Below are 26374 nucleotides of genomic sequence, written 5' to 3'. Positions count from 1 at the left end.
CAGAAATAATCTGTGATTTGAAGTGGAGGCTGTGCTGCTACTTCAGGAAAGCTAGGAATTGGAAGTTTGCTTTTAGGCATTACACTTTCAGTATAAACCAGCTCCACGTGAAGACTGATGGAATCATGCTATTCACAAAGCCTGCGCCGGATTTTATGGTACACTTTGCTTTTCATGACCCCATTCTTCTCTTTCTCAGTGACATTCTTAAGAGTCCTTGCTTCCTTGGAGATCCTTACTTTTTGAGACATCTAGCCTTCAAAGTTTCATGAGTTTCAGAGTTCTGTTTTTGCTACATGCAGTCCGCACAGGGGCCTCAGAATCACCTCTGAAAATCTTGTTTATGGCTGGAGAGGACACCTGCTTTTAACTCTTGAGCAGATGTGGTATCTCCATAAGGAGCAGCAGTGAGCACGGAGAAAATCAAGTATTAACCATCTGGACAGAGTCTATGAGGATTCAGTACTTTGGCTCTGGGTTTCAGTAGAGTTGTTCAGTTTTTACTTTTAAATGAGACCCTTGTGGGTCACTTTCCGAGTGGCCCACAGCCTGCTTTAGACAGCAGTGTTCTCTGGAGGAAAGTCAGACTGTTTGCCCTAGAGGAGGGGAAACGAATGTTCACCATCCAACCCACAGAAAAACTTTCAGGTTTCAGTGAAGACATCTTAGAAATGAGAAATAGAACGCAGTTTTAAAACCAACTCAGTGTGATCGTGCCTGCAGTTTGCAACTTGGCCCCTATTGATGGATTCCAGAAGCTAAAAGACCTGGAATTCCTTCTGTCTCACCTTTTGGCTCTGGGGGTTGGAATTCTGTCTCCTTCTTGATGAAGGTGGCTGCCTTGCTATTAAAGGAAAGGAAGCTTTGTTGAGTCCTGCCAGGAACGCAGCTGCATAAGCCCACTGCTCATGGTAACAGAAATAGAGAACAGAGCAAGGATCAACTGCTATAGACTAAACCAAGCTGCATGGTGGGTGGAGAGCTCCGTCTTCTCGTATGTTTGCAGTGCGCACGTGGCCGGGAAGGAATTTGATGATAACTGCTCACCTGAGGCAGTTGTGCAGCCCTGCGCCTCATGTCACTGGTCTTCATCCACCAGCCTCCAGAGGCAGCCTGGGCCAGACCTCCCAGCTGCCCACTCGTTACCAATACACATGCGTGTCTCGGAAAACATGGGTGGGACCAGGCAGAGGTACGACAGCGGCAATGCCAGCACTTTGTGGTGGCCTCGGGGACTTTCCTTAGACAATGAATTTAATATCTTGCCTGTGAGAGAAGAGAAAATGTGAGACTCCGGATCCAAAACGGTCAGTTATCCAGAGCAGTGATGGTAGTGGTGTTAGTCATGAAGCATGGAAAGCTAAAGTATTAACGCCGAGGTTTTGGGCCTTAGGGCGTGCGTGGAATAGACGTTTGGCGGGGAAAACACGTGTCGAGTTTTTCATTGAGCATCTAGCTGAGCATTTTTTAAATTGATTTATTTCTTTAGTTGAAGTATAGTTGATATACAACATTGTGTTAGTTTCAGGTGTACAGCAAAGGGATTCAGTTATTTTTTTCAGATTATATTCTATTTTAGGCTATTACAAGATACTGAATATAGTTCCCTGTGCTATGCAGTAAATCCTTATTGCTTATCTATCTTATGTATAGTAGTTTGTGTCTATTAATCCCATACTCCTAATTTGTCCCTCCCTTCTTCCCTCCCTCTCCCGTTTGGTAAACATGTGTTTGTTTTCTTTGTCTGTGAGTCTGTTTCTGTTTTGTATATAGATTCATTTGTAATATTTTTAGATTCCACATATAAGTGATATCATATAGTATTTGTCTTTCTCTGTCTGACTTCACTAAGTATAACATTCTCCAGGTCAATCCATGTTGGTGCAAATGACAATATTTCATTCTTTTTATGGAAGAGTAATATTTCATTGTGTGTGTATGTATATATATATGTGTATATATATATATGTATGTATATACACACATACATACACACACACACCTCATCTTCTTAAGCCAGTCATCGGTTAATGGGCACTGGGTTGTTTCCATGTCTTGGCTATTGTAAATAGTGCTGCTGTGAACAATGGGGCGCATGTGTCTTTTCAGTTTGGAGTTTTCGTTCCTTCCTGAGCTGAGCATTTTTGAAGCTAGTCTGTCCAATGAGACTTGTGGTTCTCTGCTGGGACTGAGCATCCCCTGATTCTTTACATGTGGGTGCAAATCACCCAGATCTCAATGAATCGCCTGGCTTTTGTTTCATCACATTAGATAGTAGCTTTGATAATTAAGTTCCCAAGGGGCTGAGCTCACCACATGGAACGGGCCCTTTTGCCAAAATTACATATGTACTCATGAGTTTGTAATTCACACATGTACAACTCAGAAGATGAGCTGTTCCATTCTGTGGCTCTCAGAGGGTACCAGGGACTTCCAGTTCACCAAACCTAGTGGCTCTTTCACAGTTTTCAGGCTTTTCCACAGTTTTCAGGCTTTTCCACCTTCTTGTGTGCTTTGAGATTACTTCCCAAGGTTCTTTGCTCCAGTCCGTCAGTTCTCTCCTTCCTGTATGTCTTTAATTTTTACTTGCATGTAAGACAGCTTCCACATTTTCATAGAGAATGCATTCCCCAGAATTGCCCTGCATCTTAAATTACTTCCTAATGGCCAACTCACTTACTGCCCCCCAGACCTCTTCTATCTGACCTCTGCATTTCACTATGACGGATGGTCTCCTTAGAAACCTTGGTTCCCATTACACTGCCATCTCTAAATCCCTTGCCTACATGCAAGCACACCCCAGCCTCCTTCATTTACTAACTCTTCTTCTTCCTCTTTCCTTCTACCTGGTCTTCAGTGCCTTCAGGCAGGCTTCACGTGTGTGTGTGTGTGTGTGTGTGTGTGTGTGTGTGTGTTTTAATTTGCTTTTTTTCTTTCATCTGCACCTTTTCATTTGTCATTTTTGTCTTACTACTGATTTAACCATTAGGTCAATGTGGGTGACCCTTAAAACTCTGTCCCTAACTCTGCCATTTCTCTAGAGTTCAAGACCAATGTTCAACTTTCAAGTGGTTGTCTCCACATGGATATTCTTCCAGTGTTTCCAGTGTTTCCAGTGTATCCTGTAGAAGAAAAAAAAATCCTAATTTTTTTTTAGCCCCAAGCCTTTTCCTCCTTGTTTTTCTGTCTTTGTGAATGAGTATATGACTGCTCATGGTATGTATGTGTGCGCATGTGCCTGTGTGCTTTGAAGGGTGAGAGAGAAGAGATTTAAGAAGTCGAGTTATCAGTGAGTCTTCAACGGCCTAACTCCTGTTTCTCACCCCATCCCACCAGTCCCCAGAGCCCGTCCATTTCACTCTGCAAGGACTCTTACACACCATCCTGCCACCCTGGCCTGCACCATTACTCTCATGATAGCTAACTTTTTTGTGCATTGATGAAGCACGTTGACAGGTAATTTCATGTAAATCCTCAAGGCGCCATTTTGAGGCAGGTATTGGTACAAGCCCTTGTATTTATAGCTCAGAAAACAGTTGCTTAGGTCTGTTGAAGACACCTGCCCAAGGCCACACAGCAAGAGAGTGCAGAGCTGAGATCTGAATCCAGGCAGCTTGGCTGCAGATCCCAGGCTCTTAGCAGCACCGCTCTGATGCTGTAGTTCTGGCGTTCTTTATTTTTCTATCAGTTGGTTATGCAACAGCCTTTAACCGGTCTCCCCAGCTCTTTTTACTCCAGTCAATCAGCTATTTGCCAAGTCAGGTCCCTGAGCGCAACTTGCCATTGTGCAAAGAATAGCACAGGCTGATGGTCGATATCATCTCCATCCCAACAGCCAACCTGAGCCCCCTCAGTTCTTGCTCCGAGTGTCTGAAATGCACTGTCCTTCCCCACATACAGTAAATCCCCTATATACAAATGAGTTCCGTTCTGAGAGCGAGTTCGTTAAGTGCAGTTTGTTCGTTAAGTCCAACCGAGTGAGCCTAAGTACCCAACTAACACAATCAGCTGTGTAGTACTGTACCAGCCACATCGCCACTGCTCTTATGCTTGCTTCCGGACATCCTGGGCTTGACATAAAGATACTGATTACTGTACTCTATAGAGTAGTGCACAGTAAAGTACACAAAAGCACAGCCATTTGTCGGGGATGCACACACCTGACAATGTATGCCAGACACGTGAACTAACTTACGTGATTGGACGTGCAAACGCACGTTCGTATCTTTGAGTTTGCAACTTGAAGGTTCGTATGTAGGGGACTTACTGTCTATACCTTCCGAAATTCCACGCATCAAACATACTCCAAGACAATTGCTCAATTATGTCGACAAGCTGCTGGCATGAAAAAAGGGTGGGAGGGGACACTGTTCTATTTCTCAGGTCTCTTCTATCCCCTAACAGCCAAAGGCCATGTGTGCACCTTGTTTGGATCCTGATTGGAACAAACCAACTGTAAAAGACATCTTTGAAGCCGTTTGGGAAATTTGAACATGTGTTAGGAATCAGATGATATTAAGGGATAACCAGTAATTCTGTTGGGTATAATAATGGCTTGATGGTTATGTTTTTAAAAATGAGGCACACTGAAGTATTTACAGGCTAAAACGGCATGACTGCTGGGGTTTGCTCTAAAAGGCTCCGGCCAAACAAGCCCAAGAAGTGGCATTTGATGAAACAAAATTGGTAAAATGTTGAAAAATGTCAGAGCTGAATGATGGGAGTTCATTATATTATTTTCTCTACTTATTTTATGGTGGAAATGCCCATAATAAAATGCAAAAAAGTAAAAACTTGCTTTTAGAGGCCAAATAAAAGACCGCCTACTCTATGAAGCCTTCCCTGTCAGATTTAATCTTTCCTTTTGGGGGAGGCATGTTATACATTCTCCTGGTGTTCTAATCCTTTAGGTGCCTGCTTATCTTATCGCACAAGATCGTAAGTTCTCCGAGGGCACACGCCAGCTCATGTTCATCTCTGAAAGCCAGTCTTGGTGCCTCATCCGTGGCGAGTGTAAATGCTTGTTAAGCACATGCTTTGAGCGCTAGAATCATGGTGCTGCGACTGGTGTTTTATTCATTTTCTGTCATTAATGAGAACCCACTGTAAAAATATCTCTCTGCTCTCATCACCAGAAATAGTTGTGCTCCTCCTGGTTTATTTTTATCATAGGGACACTTTGAATCTTGTAAGTGATCATTTTCCCTCTTTGTGTTGCTACTCTAAAGCTTAGAATTAAATTCATGGCTCACCCACAGCTAGCGTGCAGGCATTTACAGCGTGAGTGTTCGTGGTGTGCTGGCTTCGTGCCTGGACTCTATTTTTAATTTTTCCTACTTTCATCTTCTTTCTGTCATACATTCCAATTTGACTTTTTCGGGGGGTGCAAAATTGTAATGATTTCTGTGAACTCTATTAATTTCTTTGTGGAATCAGTCAGGTTACAAGTAGTATTCAGTTGGGACTTCCCTGGCGGTCCAATGGTTAGGACTCGGCGCTTATATTGCTGAGGGCGCGGGTTCGATCCGTGGTCGGGGAACTAAGATCCTGCAAGCCACGCGGTGCAGCCAAAAATAAATTAATTAATTTAATTTAATTTTCTTTTAAAGAGTAGTATTCATTCTATACCATTGTGTTTCTAGATATGATAATAGACCTTTCTGTGTCCACGTAGAAGGCAATGTGTTAAATACTTCACATGTTATTTAAATTAGCCAACAACTCTACAAAGCATGTAAACTGACTCAGTTGTTACAGATGATAAAATTGAGGCCAGTGACGTCTTTTCCGGGCCCGAATAGCTGGTATATGTCAGACATGGGATTTGAACCCAGTTCTTTCTGACTCTTTGTACTCAGCCCACAGCCTCCCTTCCTTGACATTCCATTCAGGTTTTGCAAGTTTTGAAATGGTGCTCTTAACAAGATTTTAGGACATGTAACATATCGTGTTTAAATATTTGTCTCACTTCTTAATTCTATTATGTGTCTATTTCCTGGCCTCTTTTTATATTGAACATGCTTCATTCTATTCTGTTCTGACTGGGCTAAAAGGATATCCCACCAAAAACAAAAACAAAAAAACGGAGAAAGAATAGAAGAAAGAGAAAGAAGAAGTATGTACCGTTTAGTATGTATGTCTGAAATGGCCCTTCCACAGAGCTCAGAGCCCTCTTCTACAGGGCAGTGCTGTGGTTGAGAAGAAGTGTTTGGGATTTGGGGAAGGATAAAGTAATCCTACAGAAATGGAAGACAGGAGAATCCCTTAGAAACAGAAGTTTCAGAAACCACTCCTAACTAATTTTCTTTCATTCACTCAAGGTCCTCCTTGACCCGGCCACCCTGGTGTCCCCTTCGCTCACACAGTGGCAGTGATATTAATAACTAACAGCCATGAAACACTCTGTGCCAAGTGCTGTGCTGAGTATTGTACTCATAATCACTCTCATTTGTTCACAACAACCCAGTGTGAGAGGAGCTCTTATGACCGCCTGTTTCAGATGTGGAAACTGCGGATCAGAGAGGTTAGGGAACTTGCTCAAAGCCACACAGCTCATCAGAGGTGGAGCTAGATTCGGAGCCAGACAGGCCAGCTCCACAACTGACCTTCTTACCACTACAGTCACTACTGTCATTCCCCACGCTGCTGTCTTCATCACCAGTGTCCACGGGCCACCCATTTTTTAATTATGTAAGTTTCGGGTGGGCGGCATCTGTACAGACTCCGGAGCAATCACCACCGCACATCTAGTTTCCATCCATTACCATACAGTTGATCCTCTTCACCCATTTCACCCTTCCCCCAACGTCCTTTCCCCCTAATAACCACCAATCTGTTCTCTGTATCTGTGAGTTTGTTTTTGTTTTATCTTGTTTGTCCACTGATTTTGGTGTTTTTGTTTTTGTTTAGACTCCACATATGAGTGAAATCATATGGTATTGGTCTTTCTCTGTCTGACTTATTTCACTTAGTGTGATACCCTCCTGGTCCATTCATGTTGCTGCAAACAGCAGGGTTTCATTCTTTTTTATGGCTGAGTAGTATTCCATTGTATGTATGTATGTGTGTATGTTTATGCATGTGTACATTTCACAGCTTCATCCATTCATCCACTGATGGACACTTAGGTTGTTTCCATATCTTGGCTATTGTAAATAGTGCTGCAGTGAACATGGGGGTGCAGATATCTTTTCAAATTAGTGTTCTTTGTATAAATACCCGTAAGTAGACTAGCTGGGTCATATGGCAGTTCTATTCTTATTTTTTTGAGGAATCTGCGTACTGTCTTCCATAGTGGCTGCACTAATTTACAATCCCACCAGCAGTGTGCGAGGGTTCCCTTTTCTCCACGTCATGTGCTGCCCATTTCTGAAGACCTAACTCAACAGCCACTGTCTTCTTCAAGCCTTTCCTTACTCCTCTCGTCTCCAAGCCTCACTCGCTACTGTCCCTTCTCTGATTCCGTAGAGCCTCACCTGTCCCCCCCGCCTCTGATCACCGTCACCTTTTCCTGTCTACATTGTAGTTATTGATGTGCACATCTTAAGTTCTGTTCTAAACTCCAGGCTTCAGGGGGCAAAGCCCCTATTCCATTCATCTTCACACTCTCTGTTTTCCTGAGAAAATGTCCTGCTTTGAAGAAATTCTCATTAAACGTCTGGTTGGAAAAGGGGCTCATGTCAGCACTTTTCGTATCACAAACTTTTAGTTAATACCTTCTCTGCTAAGACCAGTACAGTGATTTGCACGTGTAAACATTTGAGATTTACAGCACATCCCCTTGTTTATCCCAGGAATAATTCCTGACCAAAATGAGAACTAAGAATGTCTATTCTAACAAAATTACCCATCCTATAAATATAATTTTATCACAGTTAATTACCCTATAATTTAAGATGAGAGTAACAGATTTGTCAGATTAAACTAAGTGATTGTCAGAAACGCACACATACCTGCATTTTATCTTCAAGAGTTAAATTCACCCGTGGTAGAAAGTAAGCAAATCTCTGGATAACGAATTAAATAAGACAGATCTTGGTTTACTGTATTTATAACTCAGCAGGACAGATCTTGCTTTTAGACTGAATGGGAATCAGTATTTCAAATACCTCCAAACTTATCAAGTAGGGGTGATGATTTTGGAACAGTTAACCTACTTCCGTTATTGTGAAGTTTCGCTAATCCACTCACCCAACCATTATGCATTGAGTCCCTCTGGTGGTTCAGGCTCTTGTACAAGTTCCAAAGATATAACAGTGACCAAGTATGGTAAATGCCCTCACAGATCTTCCAATCTAGCAGAAGATCAGAAAGTCAATAATCAATAATGATACAGACATCTGTAATTGTCACATCCATTACAGGCTATGTGCCATCTTGCCTTTGCTGGAGTTAACACTATGGAACTGGCATTCGAGGGATGCACCTCATTGTGTCCCTTTTATGACGTGTCTTTCTGACAGGCGAAAATATGTTTCTGTGGCAGTTGGTAAGGAATTACTCTTACTGAAATGATTAGCTGGGCAAACACATTTTAATACAGTGGCTATCCAGAGCAAGGTATTTTCTTCCTTCCTCCCTGCTTCCAGCTTTATTTTTTAAGACGCAAGAAAGAGTAATATATGCATATCTGATAGGCAGCTTCCAAGTGTTACAAATCTCATCTTTCCTGCTGTGTGGCTGCTTGCTTTTCCTTGCACTTTTTTTTTTTTGGTCGTTGAGAGGTTATGACAACATGAGCCATATTGTATTTATAAACATCACGTGTTCCCTTGATATGGCTTGCCGTTTCTGCCAGACGGAACACATGGAAGAAACATTTCTTGTTAACTCAGCATTGGTTTTTAGTTATGCTGATTTCCGGGACGGGAAAAATGCCTTCCTACTCAGATTTAACTTTCACAGAGGAGAAACAAAACCTCTGAATGTCCGTGAAATAGTTTTAACAAGGGTGGATACAGCTCCTTTAAACCACATATTTTGACTAAAACTTCCCTCTGTAAAAAACCCAAGCCTTGCATTTAGTTACCATCAAGACAGGCAGAGCTGGAAGCATTTGAGAGATGGGTGGTTTCAGGGTCTCTGCACGTCTAGAAAGTTTCTTCTAGAAGAGAACGGTTCGTGGAAGATGTAAGGTAAGAACTGTGCCTTTATAACAAAATAGGATTTTCAGAATTTTTTGGTCCTGCTGTAGCACACTTACCTCAATTTGAGTTAACGTTTCTGTATTCAAGTTCAATGCAATGTGGAATTTAAATGCTAGGTTTTTATTTTAACTTCTTGCACACTGCTTAGAAGGAAACTTCTTTGTTATTGGCATTAGTCTGTTTTTTAAAATGCATTTAAGTTACATTGGCTGTCTCCAATCTATAATCTCATGATCTAGTTTCTGTTTAACCTTATAATTTAGAAAAGAATTTCAAGTGTCAACCTTGTTTGCTAGTACAGATCTCATTGATGTATGTGTTTTGTGATAATTTTCAGTGTTTTCACAAAGGTATTTGACTTGCCTTCGGTTTCCGAGACAAATGAAAATTTGAAGGCGTGGTACAAATTGGGGGGAGCGGAGGGGGATCAGTGTGCCTCTTTCAACATTCAAGGAAAACGTTATTTGTTGTATTTTCCTTGTGAACATCACTTTACATTTTAAAATGTAAAGTGCGGGCTTCCCTGGTGGCGCAGTGGTTGAGAGTCTGCCTGCCAATGCAGGGGACACGGGTTCGTGTCCCGGTCCGGGAAGATCCCACATGCCGCGGAGCGGCTGGGCCCGTGAGCCATGGCCACTGAGCCTGCGCGCCCAGACCCTGTGCTCCGCAACAGGAGAGGCCACAGCAGTGAGAGGCCCACGTACCGCAAAAAAAAATAATAATAAAATATAAAGTGCTTTTTTATCTGGGTTTTAAAAAATTCTTTAAGAAATATCAATTTAAGCTTTATGTATAACATTAAAAATGTCTGCAATTTTTATATAACAGATATAAGCCTGCTATTATCAGGTTTAATGGAAAAACCTGGAAAAAAAACCTTTGGCAGAAATTATATTGACTTGAGATAACTATTCTGTCTTATTCTTGTAATAGTTCAGTCACAATGTTTTGTATTTATTTCTTTTAAAGACATTTAATAAGAGCAATGTCCTTTTAAGGCAGTCTGTTTCCTTTTAAAGGTACATGTGTGCGTGGATCTGTTTATCTTTATCTCAATTTATAGATTAGTTAGTATGGATGAGAAGTTGTTATGGATGAGAAGTTGTTAACCAATATGGTCTCAATTAATATATATTATTCCATTTAGTCATCATTATAACCCCAAGGCATAGGTACTTTTATACCCATTTTAAGGTTGGAAAACTGAGGCTGAGAGAGATTAAGTGACAAATGACACACTAGTAAGGAGCAAAGCTGGGATTCAGCCCCAGGCTGACTGTGTCTATAGTCCCTGTTTTTAAATCCCACACTGCACACCCTTCCTTACCAGTAGCTAAGAACTCCCAGTCTGTCGTCAGATTCAGATAACTTATCTTGGAAATAATAATTATCAAAGAGCAATGCTTATTCGGCTTCAAGAGAAATTATTTTGTACAGTTTGGGGACTTTTGGGTTCGATCTGTAGCATCCAAAACCCTAGTATCAGACTGGTTGCTTATCCGGGGACTTGGTTGCAACTTACTTGGAGTAAGAAGAACACAGTGAAAGTCAGATCACGTGGGGATTGCAAAAAGCACTGTGGATGAACTACCCTCTCCTCCTTCCTGCTTCCTTCTTTGCTTCATGTGCTGCGTCACTCATAAAAACCATCCTCCCGGGATAGGGCAGGGAGCTGATTCATGAGCCTGATTTGGAAGTGAGAAAGTGTCTTGGAATGGAGATTTGCCTACATGTGCCTGCCTACTGCCCTTTCAGGCTTCTGGCAGAGCTGTTAGGAGAAGGAGAGCAAGAAAGTTACAGAACATCAGAGGTGGAGGGCTCTGGAGTCAGGGCAGCTAGCCAAGCCACCCCAGAGGCAGGGACTGTTGCTCTCCTGAACACACCTACCCCCCAACTGCCCGAAGATTGAGAGATCCACTCGGCTGCAAAAACATCCTGGTGCTTTGCAATGAGAAGTAATTACTGCCAGCAGCATCAACAGGGATGCAGCTGCTCATCACAGCCCTGAACTTGGGCTGCAGGATCGAGGCAACTTGCTTCCAGCTCCATGGCTGCATAAAATCCAGGGCTGGCCAACAACCAGCAAATTGGATCAGAACAGGACTTCCCTCTTCCTTCAGCACGGGCTGGGTTGTTAGCCATTGCTGGGGAGATCCGGATGGGGTTTAGGCCACACCCTCTGCCCTTTGATATCCAAACCGCATCTCTTGGCTTGGCTTTTGTAAATACAGACGTTAGCAGAAATTACCTCTGACAGGGAGTTTATTGTCCTGGTATTTTCAGGTTGTATTCTTTGCACCCACATGTTGCTTTCTTCCCGGGGTTTTGTTTTTCTGTCTTCTCCGTGGGTCCCCATCAGGGAAGCCCAGACTATAGGAGATTGCATCCGGCCACCCTCAGCACAGGTTCCCTTGGTCCAAGATCCTAATTTGTAGAGAGCTTCCAGGGGACCATTCTTCTTTTATTTCTTTTTTTAAATTGAACTATAGTTGATTTACAATATTGTGTTAGTTTTGGGTGTACAGCAAAGTGATTCAGTTACATATATTTTTTTTTCAGTTTCTTTTCCCTTATAGGTTATCATAAGGTATTGAATATAGTTCCCTGTTCTATACAGCAAATTCTTGTTGCTTATCTAATTTATGTATAGTAGTGTGTATCTGGGAACCATTCTTTTCTTTACACTTTTTCTTAAATTTCTCAGCATTTTATATAAATGCTTTTATATAAATCGTGTAACTTTTATATATGTATATATATATATATATTCGTAGGGGGAAAAGCACATGTTGATTTTTCTTAAGAGGGAAGAAAAGGTTTTTAAGCTATAAATCGCCTGGTGCTAAGCCATTTCCTTTCTGTCCTGCTTTTTGCCCATGGGGTCTGCATGTAATTTGCAGGAGCGATACGTCTGCTCCTGAGACACTTGAACTGCTACTCCAGACTGGTGGCTGAGGAAATACACCTGATCTGTGTCATTGAAGTTACCTCAAGAAACAGGCCTGGCTGACTTGGAATCATAGAGTTTCAGAGGTAGAAATAAGGTCTTACACATCATCTTTTATAACCCGTCACCTGTCAGTTGAGACTCTGGAGGCCTGGCATGGATGGAGTGACTAGGTCCAGATCACAAAATTAGGAAGTGACAAAAACCTCAGACCAGCTCTTTCTCCATCTCTAGTGCCCCCCTGCTTTAGTTCTCACCCCACTGGGTCCCCCAAGGTGTGTTTTCTTGGTTGATTTAGGAAAAGACTCTATGTCTGACTTCCCTGAGCCGTCCGTGTTGCAGTTAAGTGTAGCCAGGTCCCCGCTTCCTGTTCAGATAGCAGCCCAGCCCTGCAGTGGGACCAGAGCTCATTAATTGGAAATGCATGGGCCTGGCCCAAAAATTAAACGGATTTGGAGCTAACCAGATTTAGGTTATCCAATATTTTTATTGAAAGAGAATAGGCCATCAAGTCAACTGAAGAAACAGCAGCCACCTCAAATTATGAGATGCTTTGAATGAAGCAATCTTGGCTTAAAAGAGTTGGGAGGCATTATAGCATTATTTGCAAAAGTCAGCCTCTTTGCTGAAGCAATGGCTCCTATGATAACCCTGTTGGAAACTCCCGCATATCCCTACTCAGAGTACTTTGAAAGTTGTCCTTCACCTGGAACCAGTGATTTTTGACAGCACATAGAAAAACAGATTCCTACATTTTCATGATTATATAATGTTGCTGTACGGAGTATTGGAAAGATAAGTAGCACAAAGAACCTGAGAGTTAATGAATATGATCGTTCATCACAACTAGGTAAGAAAGAAAAGGTCAATTTAACACTGACATCAAGAAAAGCATTAAAGGGCTTCCCTGGTGGCGCAGTGGCTGAGAGTCCGCCTGCCGATGCAGGGGACACGGGTTCGTGCCCCAGTCCGGGAGGATCCCACATGCCGCGGAGCGGCTGGGCCCGTGAGCCATGGCCTCTGAACCTGCGCGTCCGGAGCCTGTGCTCCGTAGCGGGAGAGGCCACAACAGTGAGAGGCCCGCGTACCGCAAAAAATAAAATAAAATTAAAAAAAAAAAAGCGTTAAAGAGTAAATAATACAGCTGGTGTGAGGATGTGGGCGAAATGGTGATAGTCTCTTGTAACTGAGCAAAGTGTAGAAACCAAGGCTTTAAGGTAAAGCCCAAATTACGGAGGGGACAGAGCAAAACGTCATTAAAGATTATACAGTTGACAGCCATGAACCGTTCTGATGTCAGAATAAAATCTAATTCTTGTTTAAGCGTCCTCAGGACCTCCGGTGTCTTGTTACTTGGCCCAAAAGAAAAGCTGTTCAGTACCTCATTTTTGTGCAGATTTATTTATTTAAGGCCTGTCCAGATAAAAGGTGTGAACGCCGAGTGCATCGTTCCAGCAGGAGGGACACTGGTCCTTGCTCAGGCTGCACTAACTCACCCCATATTCCTGAAATATGAAGACTGTTTCCCTCAGTTGGTTGATCGCCACATGTACTTGATTTCTTTCTTTTTATTTATTTTTTTCTTTCCCTGTGAAATCAAAGGTCATGCTTTTCCCTAGTTCTGATTGAACTCTTTGAACCTGTTCCTTTTCGCTTGCCCTTGGTATGGTATCAAGAGCTGCCAAAGGAAAACCGAAACAAGAAATAGTAATGATGTCAATGATGAGGTAGTTCAGACATAGTGGGGACCTGATCTACAAGGCACTTAAACTTCAAAGCAAACGCCTCTAAAGCGTTGGGTGTCACTGTCAGGGTCTGAAGGCTGAGCGACAGATGAGCGACTAGGGCTGCTCCTTGTATCCCCTTCCAAGGAGAAGGCAACTGAATAGAACATTCTGTAGGTGGGTCCCTACTCCCTTGCCAGAGGGACTGAGGGAACATTCTGGTTACATATCCACAAAGTGGGTATCATTTTTGCTTGCCTTGAAAAGCAAATCTAAAAATATATTTCCTAGCAGCTGTGTAACTGTAGAACAAAACACAAAAAATCTGCTCTACTGCAGCGCAAATTACTCACTAGATATCTCCAGGGTTCAGATGTTAATGCTTCAGAAATTTCCCACAGATTTTACTGTATATATTTAGACCAAGGAACCTATTAGCTTGCGATCCACTAGAACCTCTACATTCTCATGAAAATAAGAAATGTGCCACTGTTGGCAACTTAAGGCTATAATTATGTTAATCTGACCATTCTAAGACTGAAATACGTTGTTTTAAAATGTTTCTGTATTTTTTATTATTCGTAACGATGATCTGAAGAAACTTGGTGAAATGCTAATAAGTTTCTATTCAGTATCACTTTGTGACTAGAGCATAAAAATGAGTCAAACGTGGTATTTGGATATTTTTAATTTGGGCAGAGAATTTTTATCTACAGATATGTACTCATATACACAGTGCATCTTAATAATATGAAAACTACCCAAATGTACTTTTATATTTTAAATGTAGAGATAGTGCATATACATGCAAGGCCGTCTCCACGTATATGCCCAATAACAAAAGTTTCAACTTTTGCATTGAATCACCACACTTTGCTATACCAAAAAAACGAAAGGTCAAAAATCATTTTTTGAGCAATACCACAAGGTAAATGTTTTTCTATCAAGAAGTATTCTAAAGCACATGGGTCCCTGTTTTTAATGTGGGACCAGACTAAAATGGACTGTGTAGTTGAAATTCTGAGCACATCCGAAAGCTTGCCTTTAGCGACTTGGTTCAGCTTCCTCCTCACCAACCAAAACTTTTATTCCAGCCACAGTCAAGTGATGACATAGATTCTCTTTTCATTCCCAAAGAGAGGTTCTCCCGGCTGATAAGATAGGAAGGGAAGGGCTTCCCTGGTGGCGCAGTGGTTGAGAGTCCGCCTGCCGATGCAGGGAACGCGGGTTCGTGCCCCGGTCCGGGAGAATCCCACGTGCCGCGGAGCGGCTGGGCCCGTGAGCCATGGCCGCTGAGCCTACGCGTCCGGAGCCTGTGCTCCGCAACAGGAGAGGCCACAGCAGTGAGAGGCCCGCGTACCGCAAAAAAAAAAAGATAGGAAGGGAAGAAGAAGGATCCAAAACAAAGATGTGGGTCATCACCCATCTCACAATTTTTATAAATAATTAATACTTGAATCTGCTGGTTGAACTAGTATCAAGTGGATGGAGAGTCTTATGTCTCCTGATCTGGGGTCAGGATCACCAATTCATGTGGGAATGGGAATGAGGAAAAGCGCCTCCTTGAAACGTTATTTGATTGCATATGAATGGACTTTTTTTTCTCAAGGATGAGATCTTTGGAATATAATACAGCCTGGTGTTCTTGTGTTGGCTGCTTTCAGAATCTTCTTTCTTTCGTGAGCTCTTGTATCTCAAGAAGAGAGTGTATCATTCTCTTTACCCTCCTGTGCATGTGTTAAAGTGGGGATTAGCCATTCTATTAGTGTTGCTGTCACAATTCATGGGGTGAGCCCGTGAATGTTCATCATACTGTGTGTGGACCATGCTCTTCTGCACGCAAAGTCACATAGGGGTAATTCAGCTCATTTGATGTTCACAGCACCAGCAGGGTAAGTACAGAGGGTGTTCCCCAACTCACTTAGCAGCAGAACCAGTGGCAGGACCACAGTCACCGCCGTGAGACCACAGCCCAAGGAGATCCTCGGGAACAGAAACCAAGTCTTTTCATTCATAATCCAGCACTCTCTCCACCACACCCTGCTGTCCTCCTTCTGTATCATGGTGAAGAAGGGTACTGATCAAAGAGGGAAGATGATTAAATCTTTTTTTAAAAAAAACTTTGGAAACTACTTTGTGGGCTTCAGCACATTGAACAAGTTGAGAGTTGAGGGTCTCTGGAATCAAGACGTCTTCTGATTTTAAGAAACTCCCTTTGTCTGTTTATCGACCCATATCTTCCTGTCCTCTTTTGGAGAAATTTTGCCCCAATGTTGCTTTTCAGAGAAAGGAAGAAAAGTGAGAGAAAGGATAATACAAAGAAGAAAAAGAAAGCTGGAGGTTGGCTTGGGCAGTGGGGGAGGATGAGGTACTTTGGGGTCAGCCTGGAGCCTGTTTCTCTTTGAAGGGAGTTGCAAGCTCTCCCTGATAATCATGAACTTTGGAAGGCATCCCATAGATGACAAGGCATTTTTGTCACCTGCCTCATCTCCTGTGTGATAGGATTCTTTCCTTTCAGGGGGCAGTGTTTGGAGGTGGGGGGAACACAACTAGATCGGGGCTGCCCTTTTGCCTGATGTGGGCATTTTGTCACATGGCACGCGACTTCCTTACATACTGGGCCGGTAGCTGTCCATTTGGTTCCTCGTGGTTACTACGAGTCAGGAATGCAGGGCATCACTCAAGGGTAGGAATGCTCAAAGGCTCAGCAGTGTGTCCCTGGATGCAGGGAAGCAGATCTTGTGTCTGGCAGGGAGGCTCCTGGCCTGGTCAGAACCTGGCGGGGAGCAGGGACTGTCGGTGCAGGGTGAGGCCTGGAGGGGCATGGACAGAGAAGCACGCCAAGCCCAGCCTCAGGGTGTGCTCGACTCCCAAACTGGTTGTCTTTGAGCATGTTATTTATCCAAATAAGGAGAGGCAGTGGTTTTGCTGACCATCTCAGATTCCAAGCCTTGTGCACTGGCTGGCTGGTTGGCTGACTTGATATTTGAACTGAAAACACAAAGGTATTCCTTTGAAATGGAGCATTCTCGTGGGGCTCCTGGGTGCCCTGGAGTCAATGTTTGGAAGGCAGTTATCTACCCACGTTTGTAGATAACAGTAATATGGTCTGATCTATGTTACTCTCCTCTCATGCCTCTTGCAACATTCAATCCAGATGACTTCGTTCAGGTATTTCTGGACCTGATTTTAGACAGGGAATAATACTGACCTTAGTGATTTTTGAACCACTGCCCTCCTTTGAACCTTGAACCATTCAGAGAAAGTCAGGTCTCTACACCGATTTCTTAACCCTAGAGTTTGAGATTGTTCTGGTCCTGGCATTTGACTTTGTTCCTTCATCTGTCAAATGGGGATTATATTGTTTATCTGATGGGAGTGTGCTAGGAATTAAATGGAAATGCATTTGATAAGTAAGAAGTCTCCAAAAATATTAGTTTCCCTTCCCTATCTCCATCTTCTCCTGGCAGATTTAATTGCCAGTATTTACAGATGGAGAAACTCTAGGTAATTATGATTGTCACCCAAAGTTGAGTAAGGTCAGCTTTCTGAATTAGGATTTAACCAAGCCCACAATAGAATGGAGATTTGGATGTGAGCTTGCCTCTCCCCTTTACTCCCTAGAGCAGTTTTTGTCAGAGTGGTCCCTGGACCAGCAGGTCAGCATCATCTGGGAACTTGTTAAAAAGGCAAATTCTCAGGCCCCACCCGAGTCCTGTTAAATGGGAAGTGGAGCGCGTTAATCTGGGTTTCAGCAAGGCCCCTGGGGGATTCTAATGTTGTTGAATTACGTTGAATTTGGAGAACCACTGCCCTAGAATAATTTGCTGGTCGGATCAGAGGTCTAGTCATTCCCCAGGACACTTGACACTTCCCCACCTCTGGTCTATGACCATGCCTTTCTTCCTGCCTGGAATTCCTGAGAAAGGAAACTTTCTTCCCTACTGAAATTCTGCTCATAATTTGTGGACTCGCTTAAATCTCACCTCTTCAGAGAAGTGTTCCTCAACTACCCCAGCTAGAAAAATCTTATTCTTCTAGAGATTCCAGAGGGTTTGTCTGTCGCACCTATTTGACACTTGCCACAGTTATTCTTGCTTTTTGTCTTATTTTTATTACTCATGTCCATGCTTCATCTTCTCTACTCTTAAAAGGTAGGAACTGTGCCGTAAAGATTCTTTTTCCTTCCTCAGCCTTAACCCTGGGCTTTGCATAGCTTTGCATACATAGTGACTACTCACATATTTCACAGACCCACAAAATGTCGCCTTTGGAATGGGCCTGAGAGACAACAAGAGATCAGACTTCTTGCTTACAGGTAAAGAACCGGATCTTAACACCTGGATCAGAAGTCAGGTTCCGGGGCTTCCCTGGTGGCGCAGTGGTTGGGAGTCCGCCTGCCGATGCAGGGGACACAGGTTCGTGCCCCGGTCCGGGAAGATCCCACATGCCGCGGAGCGGCTGGGCCCGTGAGCCATGGCCGCTGAGCCTGCGCGTCCGGAGCCTGTGCTCCGCAACGGGAGAGGCCACAACAGTGAGAGGCCCGCACACTGCAAAAAAAAAAAATAAAAATAAGTCAGGTTCCATGATACCCAGTTTGGTGTTCTTCCTTCTCCACGTACTGCATTGACTGGTGAGAGACACCTGACTGGGACACGCGGGGCCACTGGCCTGGTCCAGACTAGCAGATGTCCTTGGTTTGCTGCCACAGACTCTAGCTAAACCCAAGGAAAACAGATGGGTTTTCAAAAGTATATTCATGTAATTTATAAACCTGGAACCTTTTCAGTTCTTCCATAACTAATGAGAACTGGGAAAGTTCACAAGCCTATCTAATTATATAACAAATGGCATCTATTCCCAGTCATACGTGAGAGAATTTTGCCAGTTCACATACTCAGTATACCTGGGACACCCATGGAACTTCTTTTAGTTTCAAGAGTTGCTGTTAAGAGTAGAAAGGAAGTGGCTCTTCTGAACCCAGGAAGAATATGCACAAGGGCTGTTTTGATCTGGATCTGCCATCATTGTTTTTTCATGTTTATTTTGAGGGAAAAATTGAACTTGGTGGATTTGTTGAATTATTGTCCCTCAGTGTTATCCTCTGGGACTCTTTGCTCACACAACCCTTTCTTCTTTTGACACTGGCTAATATTGTGTAGCCGAGGATCAAAAATAATGGCACGGGGCTTCCCTGGTGGCGCAGTGGTTGAGAGTCCGCGTGCCAATGCAGGGGACACAGGTTCGTGCCCCGGTCCGGGAAGATCCCACATGCCGCGGAGCGGCTAGGCCCGTGAGCCACGGCCGCTGAGCCTGCGCGTCCGGAGCCTGTGCTCCGCAACGGGAGAGGCCACAACAGTGAGAGGCCCGCGTACCGCAAAAAAGAAAATAATAATAATAATGGCACGACTAAAACACCTTTCATCAGAAGCCATCCATAAAATTCCCTTTAAAATTGGCTTTGCTGACATAGCTCACCTTATATTGTGTTGTTTGTTCTATCACTTGGTAACAGAACCAGCACATATCCTACCCCGATCAGTATGAAAACAGAGCGGAATGCAGGCAACGGGATGATTCCAATAGAAGGGCCACGGTTATAACCCAGGTACACAGAGTTGATTCCAGAAAAGTTGTAAGGAAAGAAGGGGGAGAGGGGCAGGGGGACAGGAGGCAGGCCTGAAGGGGTTAAATCTACCAGGGAACGCTTGGTGTTACGAAGCCGAGGCTGTTCGAAGCCCTGAGAAAGGGGCTGATGGCGATTTGAGTACTACATTGTGAGGGCAGTGGCAGACCGAGAATAAAAGACCATTTGTTTTCCAACTTGGCATCATCCATTCATCAGTTTGTTTACCAGCATTGTCTCCAGTGGTCTCTGAAGAATATCTGTCCTTTAAGCTGTAGCTATAGAGCGTAAAATTCTAGGTAGATCGTTGTCAGTTTGCTGTTTAGGTTTGGATACGGGGAGGATGTGTTGTATCATCAAACTAAACTTTTTTTAAAAATTCTTACATTGTTATGAGCATCCTAAAGCTATATAATGTTGTGTCAGCTTTCTTTCACTTACAACATAATCACCTAGATCCATTTCCTGAATGAAAGGTAAGTGGGACGTAGGGCACAGTGACAGAGGTGGAACGCATCTGAGAGATGTGGTCCCAGGAATGTCACCCAGTAGCGGAATCGGGGTCCTAATGGTAAAGAATGTTAATCAGATGAGGCCCAGATATTTTATCCCATAAGCAATCTGGTGTCCGTGACTAATGAAGACATATATTTGTGTGTATACATATACGTATATGTGTATATACACGTATTTACACGTATGTAACTGGTAATGTAATGATACCCATATAGTGATAATCAACTAGTGGTATATATGAGGATATGTAAGTATATTATATATAAGCATAATGTATACTAATATGTATATTAGTTAAGTACAGTGTATAATTATATAACTAATTTTGAGGCAAGAAGATAAAAATTAATAGGAAGTCAAGAGAGTACCTGTATCATTATATCCTAAAGCCACTGAGATGTCCTGTTACTATTTTTCTTTGCCCTGAAAATCTGGACCTGAAAGGCGAGCGAATGAGGTACTTCTCGAGTGGAGTTCACCAGACTGCCCACTCATGGTCAAAACTCAAGTGCATTGACCCTCAGTAATTCTGTAGGGAAGACCTTGGGAGCATGAGTCCTCGCAGAGCTGCTCAGCGACCTGAAGGACATGAGATTTCACACTTAAACAGAGAAGGAAGTAGTGACAGTGTTGAGGCTGAAGATGGGGATTCTCGCTGCCTTGCTTCTTAGTCCTGTGTGAAGTTGGACAAGGTTCTTATCTCCTCACACTTCCATTTTCTCACCATTCACATGTGGAGAGTGACACCGGACCTCCTGACCCGTGCATTTCACTTCGTTCTGTAGCTTGTGAAATAAAATCACCATTGAAAGCACTGTCTAAACTGCAAACTGCTGGATGATGACGATGATGATGGTGGTGTGTGTGTGTGTGTAGCCATCTTCCATCGTACCTTCACCCCATGGAGTTATCTAGATTTTTCTTGGCTGTCATCCCAAGATAAGAGAAGTGGAGGAGAGGGGAATTCCCTGGCAGTTAGGACTCCACGCTTCCACTGCAGGGGGCAGGGTTTCAATCCCTGGTCGGGGAACTAAGATCCCACATGCCTCATGGTGCGGCCAAAAAAAGGAAAAAATAAGTAAAATCCTTCGTAGAATGAAAAACACTATAAATAAATAAAACAGTATATTATATATTGTAGGATGTTATGTTGACCAGTGAAATAGGAGTTTAGAGACTTGTCCTAAAAAGAAAAACAAAATCTAAGGCACTGAACATTTGTATTTGGATGATGGAGATGACTTATCTCGGAGCACCAAAAGGGGGTTGTGTATAAAAGTAATTGTCTGTGCAGGAAATGGGTGGATGTGCAGAAATGAGATAAATAATGAGGAGTTCTTTGTACCATCCGTTGCAAGTGGTAGCAAGAAAATATCGTTTTACAAACTGTAACTATTTTAGGTATAAAAGGAGGTTGTCCTTGCCTGAGTATCCCAACAGAAGATTGAGTGTCGGTATGAGGACATTGTTCTTTTATCTGTGCTGCAGCTCTGCACAGTTACTGATTGTTGGCTTGGAAGTTACATGATTTATTTCATGTTACTTGTTGTGCGTTTCCATCCTGAGATCTTGAGTCACCACTGGGCACAGTATTAAGTCAGCCAGCGGGTCTGGTGCAGGAGGGCTCAGCAGAGTTGGCTGTGTCAAAATATTTGTGGGAATAACGCTCATCTTAAATATAGCCAGAAGCTCACCGTGTCTTTCCTGAGAATTAAATAATTTTGGCAACAGTCTGTCTGTCTCGTGTCTGGGAAACATTCCATTTATGACCAAATGAAACATTAATAGACCTTCCAAATGACCATCTTTCCAATTTTAACAGTGTAAGAAAGATGAATTTGAAAATTTTCCAGCATCAAAATCACTCCCCTTCACAATGGCATCTTTGTGTTTATAAGAGTGGTTTAGATTTTCTTTTAGCATATGTACTTTTTTAAAAAGCCAATAAAGCAGCAAATGCGAAAGGGGAAATAGGAATAAATTTCACAAGACCGTTAGCCTTACCAGAGCATAAAAAGTATTTCCTGTTGAGGTAATGCTGACTATTTATTAGCATGTCTTTTCTTAATACTCACTAGAAATAAATTGCTTCCACTTTGCCTATAGTGCCAGTCAGTGAAAGGAACAGGGAGAATGAATAGTAGGACACTTGACACACTGCTGGGAAGCACAGGTTCACAAAGGTTGTAGCATCCGAGCTAGGCAGCTGAGAACTTGGCCAAGTAACAGAACCAGAGCGTGGGATGTTGGTGATTGGGTCCACCCAGAATGAGCCAAACTTTGCAGTAAGTTGTCCTGTAAGAGCCATTCTCTGGAGGGCATAGGCCACCCAGGTGAAGCCGAGTTCTGTGGCACCAGAATCCTGTTTAGGAAATTACCTTGCCTGATCCCCCAGCCGGCACTGGGTTACTGAACTCCCCTCTCTCTTGGGTGACCTGGGCACTGAATCCTTACTAGAGAGCGTTTAACTCATCCCGATTCACCACGGGATTGGGCCAGCTCTCACGCTCCTGACAGTGGATTACTGCTCTAGTCCTGACCAAGCCATGCCTCTCCTGCCCAGACGGTGCCCTGAAGCATTTTGAGTGTAAAAGAAAATTGCCCTGAACATGGCAGGAAGGAAGAGATGGGAGAGGTGACCAGGACCATGTCTCACCGTGCACCCACCGACTCCCAAGGTAGCAGGGCCCACAGAAGCCACCTGCCGCTAAAGCGGCGGACGTGGACTCCCGTGCTGAGCTTGGCGGGGTTCACGTGGCCAACAGCAGTGGCAGCTCAGTGCTTCTGGGCTGGGGGGCAGGGCCAGCAGAACCCAGACACTCCACATTCGTTCACCTCCCTAATGGTCCTACACATACGAAGAGCCAGGTCCATTCGTACAAGAATGCTGCTGGTTAGGACATCTTATGCCCTACAACTGGGGCTTTGGGGAGGCAGTCAGGGTGGGACCACAGCTTCACCTCCATCCCCCTTCCTGGAAAGCACGCGTTTGACTAAGGGACCAAGACCTGCCAAATGGATACCAGATGTGTCAGGGGCCAAGACTGTGTGCTTCCCATACTCTGGTGAGAGATAACAAACTCTTGCCAATTAGATTAAAAATCAAAACAAGGCTTTTCACATTCCGTCTACTCTTCTCCGACCTCTTAGGTGGCATCTGTTACAACCACTTCATCCAAATATTGTTTCGAATGAGACATCTTAGGAGGAAAGCAATGTCATGGGCTCCGTGTTCTCCTTCCTTTAATCAGAGCTTTTTGATAGCAGTAAACAGTTTTCTTTAGAGAGAGAGAGCCTGCGACACTGACTGGATTTGAATTTAAGAAACATCATGGAATTCTTTTGGTCAGCAAGAACGACCTCTAAAGGCCTTAAAATGTTTGAAAAATGCACGTGGTCGTGGGGTGTGGCGTAAGGCCAGCAGGGCTTCCAGCCCAGCCTTCAGAGCTGTTTGTCCCTGGGTTCCCCACTGGAATGGCTTTCTGCCCCATTCAGTCCCCGAGGGCTCAGAAAGCACGATGGTGATTACACAGAGCCTACCTGGGAGCTAAGGAAATGCTTCCTCGCTCTCACCTTTTGTTGGTAATATGTTAATACCTGTCTCTTCTGAGGGCTGCACAAGCCGCTTCTTGTTGGGAACACAGCCCTCCTAGTGCCTGTTCCCCTGGAAGAAAAGAGCTGTGTTGACAGCGATTGCCCACGGGGGTCTCCGGAGACTGCCCTGGCCTTCCCCTCCTCTGTCTTGTCGAGGGTAAGGCAGAAGGACTCGGGCTCCCTCTCCCAAATACCCTCTTTGCTTAGCCTTGGCTGGTCCTCTGTCTCTTTCCCGCCCCTTTCAGGTATGTTTTCTAGAATGATTGCACTTGCCTGGTGCTGCCTAGGTCTGATTCATGGCTGCTACTCAAAGTTCAGCTTGGTAAAACCTGGTTAATTAATAGACAGCCTCCTCTGCCACCCTCATGTTTACCCTCCGGCGTTATAAACCACGGGGAAAGGCTCACGTTTCTTTCGGTTGTCAACCCACAGACTTCAAAAGTCTGGCAGCAGAATGGGCATTGGGTGCTGGCCCATCTGGGTTTTCTCAGGAGCCCCCCGTCTCCAGCAGAACACTGAGCGTTGGACCTGGGGAAAATGAGCATGTTGGGGTTTCTGATGATTTTGTTTGCTGGTCGCTGGTCATTTGCTTGTGTTCGTGACCCTCTTCGCCTTAGTAAGATCTGTCTTGTAATATTTCCTTCATTGTTACCCCATTTACCTAGGCCTCTCTGAGTTCATTTGTTGGTGTGTGTTTTCCGTGTGAGCAGTTGTTAGAGGACTGAGTCACCCGTGCGGTAGCCTGTGGTTGGATGTGGGCTGAGGTTATTCAGTGACTAATATCCAAGGGGAGGAGAAATTGGCTTATCATGGGGAGGACGTCTTTTTATCCATGCCTGTAGCAGCTTCGCTCAGAAGACCGGGGTAAAACAGAATGGTCTTTACTGGTCGTGAACACCAGGGAACATTTTAGGATCTGTGTTTGTGTGTGTGTGATTTCTTCTCTGAAAAGAAAGCTGTCTAAAATGTCCACGTGTGGAACCGGGGATTGAGATGAAGCCGGCAAACAAAGGAATCGCGTGATTGAGAGCTCAGCCAATGTGCTTTTTCCCGGCGTTAGCTGCACAGGTGATTTCCTTAAGAGAAAGTAAGTGGCTTTAATTCTTTGAGGATGAAAGAGTCTCCTAAGACCCATTTTCAGTTTTGTCTGGTGACTTCATTGTATGGTCTGATTGAGTGGTGTGTTTACAAATCCTAGACTTGGAAGGGTGGGGTTTGAAATACAATAAACTGTACATGATACTCCCTTCTGCAAAGAATATATATATATATTTTTTTAAATGCTCCATAAAGAGACATGATTACATGAGACAGTTTCCCAAATCATTTGAAAGAAACATTTTTCATCCTAGATTTTTTTTTCCCAGAAGCCATTGTAAGTTTTTTCTCCTCCTCTTTTACATTCAAGAAACTTGTAAATGAGTAATATTGGATTTAACTTACGGTGTTTGGGGGGAAACGAAATATAGGTATGTTAGGATTCCTACCTCAGACTTCAGGTGATTAATTTGAAACTGCCCCAGATTCATTCTGGTCTTTAAGGAGGGTTAGCCAAGCAGCGTATTGAGCCGGGTGCTATGAGCAGGGCAGCGGCCTCTCAGCTGGGGCCACGGTGCAGAGGCTCTGGAAGAAACTATGCTGTTTACAAGAATTGGAGGGACTCACTCAACCAAGAGCTGGCCGTAGTTTGGGCAGTAATGGAAGGAGGGAGACAATGCCCAACAAACCGATGAACAATGAGGAACAGCCTCATTCATACGTTGCCAGTATATCTAGCGCAAATAAATGAATTTTTTCTTTGTCTGGGCCGAGGTGCAGGGAAATAAATATCCATGTTGTGTCCTGAGGAGGTGTTAAAAGAATCTTTATTTTTGTATTTAGGTCATCTCTTTCTTGCTGTAAAATTAAATGCTTTAAAGCTCACATAAAGACGTTAGGGTTGAAATTTTCTGGGCTAAAAGTGTCAGTGAGATAACATGTCAGATATTTTCAACTTTCTAAGAGCGATGAAATGATACAGAAGATTAGTGACCATCAGAAGAACTGGTGGGAGAATAAAGGATTCAGGTATATTAAGGTGAATAGCAACTGTGGGCATGTGTGTGTATGTGTGTGTTTTGCTTATTTATTTTACATTTAAAGTTTAATATAAGTTTCTCCTAAAAGGTCTGACTTTGAGTAATACTATAGGAAAAACGTAGCATGTATTTAATGTCATTTCTTTACTCGTTAGCCAAAACACAGTTAAAATACAAAACAAAACAAGACCATGCAAGTGCCTGATTCTAGGAAGATACCTCCATAGAAAGAACACTAATACAAAGGGCTGGGATTTTTTTTACACTATGAATTATAGAATCTTAACTGTCATCCTGGTTCAGTCAGTCATGCGATGAGTATCTCCTATATATAAAGTCCACTTTTTTTTTTTTTTTTTTTTTTTTACGGTACAGGGGCCTCTCACAGTTGTGGCCTCTCCCGTTGCGGAGCACAGGCTCCGGACGCGCAGGCTCAGCGGCCACGGCTCACGGGCCCAGCCGCTCCGCGGCACGTGGGATCTTCCCGGACCGGGGCACGAACCCGTGTCCCCTGCATCGGCAGGCGGACTGTCAACCCCTGCGCCACCAGGGAAGCCCCTAGAGTCCACTTTTTATTGGAATAGCAAGTGGACTCCTTGGAAGATCATACTGAAGACTTCAGAAAGATTCTTTCTTTCTGTCTCCCCATACCTTCTGCCTCATCCTAAGAGTGATTTGCCTTTGGTTGCTCTGTATCCTTTAGTGTATGAACCCAAGTTATCTAATTTTAAGGGTTTATTCAA

At 43.6% G+C, this 26374-nt stretch overlaps 1 protein-coding gene across 17 annotated transcripts in view; it reads left to right on the top strand.

Annotated features, from left to right (window-relative positions):
- The window catches only part of KIAA1217 (KIAA1217 ortholog), a 774831-nt gene that overhangs the window by 661416 nt on the left and 87041 nt on the right, over nt 1–26374 (top strand). Inside the window, exon 1 of one of the 17 annotated variants that reach the window (XM_029236761.1) lies at nt 8706–9134. The exons of 14 other annotated variants lie outside the window; for them this stretch is intronic. The gene's annotated coding sequence lies outside the window, so the exon portion shown is untranslated. Of the gene's footprint in view, nt 1–8705; nt 9135–24190; nt 24641–26374 lie in introns of those variants that run through there. 2 more of the 17 variants (XM_029236755.1, XM_029236754.1) reach the window with 2 other exon arrangements.

Source organism: Monodon monoceros, unplaced genomic scaffold (genome assembly GCF_005190385.1).
Source record: "Monodon monoceros isolate NGI ecotype Baffin Bay Population unplaced genomic scaffold, NGI_Narwhal_1 Super_Scaffold_21, whole genome shotgun sequence".
Lineage (NCBI taxonomy): Eukaryota > Metazoa > Chordata > Mammalia > Artiodactyla > Monodontidae > Monodon > Monodon monoceros.
The sequence above is the reverse complement of the archived record's forward strand: the minus strand, read 5'-3'. Positions and strand labels throughout refer to the sequence as shown.